Raw genomic sequence first — 6,253 nt, 5'->3', positions numbered from 1 at the left:
GGGTGGCCATATAAATTGAAATAGTCAATCAAATATTTAGAATAGAAAGTTTCAAAAATATATAAAATACAGTGAAAGTTAACTTTCACTTGAGGTTTTCAAATGGAGACTGGATAGTCATGTCTTGGGGATGGTGTAGTGAATCCCGCAATGTGTAGGGGGTTGGAGTTGATGACCTCCCAGATCCCTTCTAATTCTATGATTCTATGGTTCTAAGACATTTCTTTTAAAAAAAAAATTTAAAAGTGGGAGGGGGGAAAAACATTAAATAACAATGTATCACTTATTCATTGACCAACATAATCACAGAAATAAATCAAAATCCTCTATCAATTTTAGAACATAGCCCAAAGATAATGAAGTACTACTGCTGTAACTGATCTTTTTCCCATAAAAATGTGAAAGATATCCAGTATTAACCAAAATACTGCCTATTGTCCCTGCTTCCCTTTCCCAAAGCTGCTTATTGTAAATTTAATCATGAACATAATATTCTGAACTTTGAGAATAATTTGTTTGTTTTCCATGCTTGTGGCAAAGAGAGATAGAAAAGTTTTTCCCTACTTACCTTTTCATACCGTCTAACAAGATACCGAAAAGATGTAAGCAGTTTTCATACTCAGCAATATTTTTATTGTTCTGGGGATTGTTTCAGGTTGTCAGCAGTAGAGGAGCTGGGAGTTCATTTTCCCCATTCAATCTAGTAAGTACGTTAGACCTAATCCTAATTCACTTCTTAATCCCATTTATATTTTAGAAGCTGGGGAGTTTTGCTCAGTAACCAATGGGTAGCATTAGTATCACGTTAGCCACATGGTGGAGCCATCTGTAGTTTCTCATTTTATCTCTACTTTCAGGGTTCCTCAACCTCAGCAACTTTAAGATGGGTGGACTTCAACTCCCAGAATTCCCCAGCCAGCATGTTGCCGAGGTTGAGGAACCCTGTCTACTTTAGTAGTGCCACCAACAGCTTGGCAATTAGATGCTGCTCCTGACGTGGCTAGGTTTCATCCTATACAACAAGCAGCCAGCGTGCTGCAAGTGTAATACTTCTTTGAATTGCTCTCTTTACATTTCCCACTCCAACAAGAGATCCAAGGCAGGTAGGGCATATCTCACTTTCACTTCCCAGCATTGTCAGTCACTTCTTTTCTTGAAAGATGACGCATTTGGAGTTGGCAGGTGGCTAATCACTCTCCCTCATTCTCCAGTTTTGATCCTGCTTTTCCAGTAAAGCGAGGGAGGGGACATTTGAGAAATTCTGCTCATCTAGAGAAAGGAAGTTATAGGGCCTGGAAACTTGAGTTTGATGCCTGTGTGCTGAATTTCCTGTTTGCTTTTCAAGCGCTCTCTGCAGGGAGAGGAAGATGACTCGGCTGCCTTGCCCAGGGAGATAGTGACCGATGCTCAGGAGAGACTCCAAACAAAGACCAGATAGCAGGAACAGACTCCTGAATCAACATTCCCGGTAGAAGCCCTTCCCTTCTCCTTGATTGCATCCCCGTGTGCAGAATGCCTGACGCTGCTGCAAGAGGCGATTATTATCTTGGGGCAGACCAGATCAGCAAACATACCTCCTCCACCCCAGTGAGGAGAGGAAAGCCAGCAGATTGTCTTGCCCAGAAAGTTTGTGAGTGATTGCGCTGTCTCACTTTGCCGCCTGCCTGTTAATTTAGGGTTAAACTCCAGAAAGATGCTAGATGAAAACTACACAATCCTAGTTCTTTGAAAATCCTGAATCCTTGGTTACTATGCTCAGCAGAAGCTCTACATCAGCTTTCTGGAGCTGATGCCTTGAAGGGTTACTGTTCTAAGGGAAGTCACCTTAGGTGTGAAAAGCAATGAGATCAACACCTACAATTTATGTACTTGCAAGTGTGCATTGGCATACCTGCTCTTCCATCTTTTGTGCTGAATGGAAAGCCTATGCTGCTGTAGTCATAGAGGCAAAATAATTATTATGCTAGCCTTATATCTGTTGGAGAATCAATTGAGTGTTTTATAGTGTGTGTGTATTGGGGGAAGAGAGCTGGATGGTCAAGGACCTGCCACGTTCTAGCTAACTGCAGATAAATAATTGCTCATATTCACATTAAAATGGAAACTATGGTTGTTATAGTAAGGACAGACATAACTTTGGTGTCTTCTTGTAAAATGTGTGTGTATGTATGTATGTATGTATGATAGTTAATATTACCTGAACACATTTTAGGTACTGGTGTGAGCTGAGTAATTATCAATACCATGGTTGTTGTGTTGGAAGGAAATCTTACCAATAGAAGAGAATATATGTAGTTTAGGGTTGAACTGTGGAGTCCTTGGGGTTCTCTGAGCTTGATTGTTTTCTTCCAAACGTTTCATTACCCGGTTAGGTAACATCTTCAGTGCTAGTATGGAGTGGTTTGCTCTCTGTTTATATACAGTGGCTTGCCCTGCCAATGTTGGTGGGGGTGTGTGTCCCCCCCAGGTTCCTTGATTAGGGTATGGTTTACAGCTTGATTGTATGTCTGGTGATTATCTTGGTGTTAATCTCTGCTTATCTGGGTGATGATTGCTGGTGAGGAGGTGTTCTGCTCTTTTGTTTCCTACTGGCAGGGCAAGCCACAGTATATAAACAGAGAGCAAACCCCACTCCATACTAGCACTGAAGATGTTACCGAGCTAGGTAACAAAACATTTGCAAGAAAACAATCAAGCTCGGAGAACCCCAAGGACTCCACAAATCTTACCAAGTTTGTTTCTGAGCTGGGAATAAAATGCACAGGCAGTTGCTTGAAACAGATGGAAAAGTTTATTTTTGACAGCACAGCACACAGAATCGGGTCTTGTAGGTAGCCACGAGCAAGAATTCCCAAAGAGCCCTTTATATAGGGAAACCTTGCCTTTGTTTCTTGAATTTATTTATTTATTTATCGTATGGCACATTCACATCACGATTCAGTAGAATAAAAACACAAGAGATGTTTCTTGAAAAAGCCGGCGAAGAGAGAGCCTAGAAGTTCTTAAAAAGTGTAATTAGCTGGACTTCCAAGAGGGGGCGCTCTGAGGTCAGGCACCCCACTGAGCTGGTTTCCTCTAATCAGGCATCCTGTGTTTGCCTGTCTAGCACTGCCTGACTGGTATGCAGATCTTTTCGGGGAAAAGATCTTTTGTTATTTGATTAAGGTTTCGGTTAAGTTCAAAGAATGTTAGCTCTTCCTGCCAGCTCTTTTGTTATTTGATTAGGGGGATCTTTTTGGTGTCTTTAGGTTCAAGGAATCTTGACTCTTCCTGCCACATTTTAATCTTTTGGGTGAGCCATTCTACCTGTAAATTTTACCTTGCTTGCTGTGGAAAGATTGAATGGGAGGGTGAGACAGGTGGGAAGGTCTGGCTTCCTGCTCTCATGGAGGAAAAGTTGGATTTCCTTCTTATGGTTGGATTATGGGGTTCCATAAATTTCCATCTGATCTCTTATATAAGTTGTTGGCAGAGATTGTCTGGAGTTCCATACCTTGATGAGGTCCAATTCTCTTTCCTTTTCATACAAATGCAATGAAGCTGCGGTAAGTCAGTATTTGATGTTAATAATGGATTACTGTAGATGAAGCGAAAAACACTCCAGACAAAATGGAAGTGTTTATGATCAGTCAAAGTCCTGGTATTTGTGGTATCCAATATGTGTTGGATGGTATTATACTCCCTTGAAAGATTCATGTTCAATTTGGATGTGTTCCTTGCGAGGGAATGAAGCTGGGGTAGCTGTCTGGATTTGGGAAAAGCAGCTGCAGCCCGGCAGAAACAATTCCTCCCCCCCTCCTTCCCCAAAGCTAAGCTCATGCTTTCTCTCAAAGGGCTGTAGAAGTTTACAGCCTCAGAAACTTGAGAGATGGGCTCATTCATTCATTCATCCCCCACACAGTTTACTCACAAGCATCCACGCCCACGTTCTGGTGTCTGGCTAATTGAGCCACACACTTGCATTTTTAGGAACCAGCCAATGTCCATAGGCAGCCTCACGCCACCCAAGCCTTTAGCCTGCAAAAGTGTGGGTGTGTAGAAGGAAAAGTTAAGGATCAGAAGACACCAAGCAGACGAGGAAGCAGGAAGTGACGTCTGGGGATTTACAACTTATTACAGCAGTGTTGTCCAAACTTGGCCACTTTGAGATGAGTGGACTTGAAGTCCACTCATCTTAAAGTGGCCAAGTTTGGACAACACTGTATTACAGGCAAGCAAGAGAATGATCAGTCAATTGCCAGGACCACAAGCTATGGTAAGCAGCCTGCTGTGGTGCAATTCCTGCCTGGAGCTTGGCTTGGAGCTTGGCAGCAACCAGAAGAGGAGCAACGATGCTAATCCCAACAAGTGCAAGAACTTTTGGAGGAAGGCAAAGATTGTATATCAATTTACAAACTTTAAAACTTGTATTTGTTATAAGGGCTAACCATCAAAGACTTATTTATGTGGCTACATTGACCTGAAAAGCCTAGGAGGGTGGAGTTAACCCAGGGCAAGAGCCTATTGTTAGGCAGGTATGGGTTACAATAAAGCATTGTGTACAGTTATCTTCTACAAGGAGCCCTCATGCTCCTGCACTGTTTTAACATGAATGTCCAAATTCCATATGTTGCCAGGAATGCATTAGCACAGTTGACACTAGAGTACCAAATAAGCTTTTTCCAGTCTGACATAAGCTTTGGTTTCATCCTGCTTGGATTAAAACAATGTGTCCTATATGGGACTGCCTTTAAAAGTATTCAGAAACTTTAGCTGATCCAGAGTTCTGAGGGCAGACTTTTAACTAGGGCTTTTAAATATGTTATATTCATTACAGCCAAGCAAAAACATTTTAACAGATGTGCTGATCAATGCGAAGGAGCACATATAATATACCTCTTTGCTAATTGTTAGAATGGCTGCATTATTTGCAAGGAACATCTGGGCTCTTCTGCTTTTGGTGAAGCAAAGTGGCTGTGCATGAACATACCTCCGGAGCAGCTTCCAAAATAACTGCATGAGCCTGGAAAAAGAAGCAGCTGCTTTAAAAATTGGGGATGAAAAAAACTGCTGTGCATATGTTCCTCCTGCATGATATGAAACATTTATTTCAAAGGCTTTGCGGTCTTCCTAAAGCTACATCATTCTGTAGTTTTCCTGGCAACAATGTAGAAGTGGCCTGCTACTGCTTTATTATGGGATTTCCCTCCCATTTCTCAGTCTAGCCTATAGTCTTGGTATTCCCTGGCAGTCTCCCATCCAAGTATTAACCTGTAGAAGAAATAAGGAATTTCTTCTTTGAAGGAGAGAAGGAAAAGACACTACCAAGGCAACAGAGGCTTGAGTCCTTTCCAATGAACTACATCCCAGACAAACCCCTCCCTAGTTCACATAAAGATAAAAGGAGGGAGGGGAAAAGTACATTCAGACTTTCAAGATTCTGTAACTATAGCAGTTGCAGTAAAAGTAGTTTTAGAGTCATATGGCACTGATTTCTTGGTCTAGTCATAAATGGGTACTCTCACTCTGGTGAGAGGAAAAATGCTGGCGGCGCCTTGCAAAAAAGGAGTTGGGAGCAGTTGCCGGTAAGTGCGAAAAACTGCGCGCGCCCAAAAAGGGCGCGAAGCAACGGAAACCCCGCCTCCTGCGCTCGCCAGCTGGGCTCTGCCCTAGGAAGGAGGCTCTGGCAAACCACTTCCGAAAAACAGTTGCCTTGAAAACTGCAAGGACTCGTCCAAGCAGTCACTGCAGGGTCAGCAATGACTGAGCGCAGACAAAAAAAAAAAAAAAAATCATATTTGTACAGACTACCAACAGAATGCAATAGCACTGTCTGTATTTAAGCCAAGCTGTCTGGACCTGACCAACTACTGAGAAGAGAGAAACTCTTCTCTTAGTCATCTAAAGGTATCAGTGAGAGAAAATGTGGCAGAGATGCATCTAGGGAGGAATACGGCTGTTCCCAGGCTGTGGAACTCAGAATCAAGCTAGCTCCATTATCTTCCTGCCAGAAAATCCAACACTCTATTTTATTTAGGCAAGCTGCTGGAACCATACAGGGCATATTCTGAGTATTTTTGTTTCCAGCGGATTTAAAATCATATTAATTGTATTTTTTAATGATCTTCATTGCTATCTGTTGGTGAAAAATGGATACTGTTTCAGAAACAAAATAGAATTTAAAAATTCAGGTGAACTTGAGTTGAAAAAAGCATAGATGCTTGAAGGCCGATACCACTCTCTCTTGTTCCAATTCAGTTATGTTTCAAGTTAT

This window comes from Python bivittatus, unplaced genomic scaffold, assembly GCF_059951505.1.
Source record: "Python bivittatus isolate LINGU-HERP-01145 unplaced genomic scaffold, Pbiv_v1 ctg000060_np1212, whole genome shotgun sequence".
NCBI classification, from domain to species: Eukaryota; Metazoa; Chordata; class Lepidosauria; order Squamata; family Pythonidae; genus Python; species Python bivittatus.
This window is presented reverse-complemented; position numbering follows the sequence as displayed.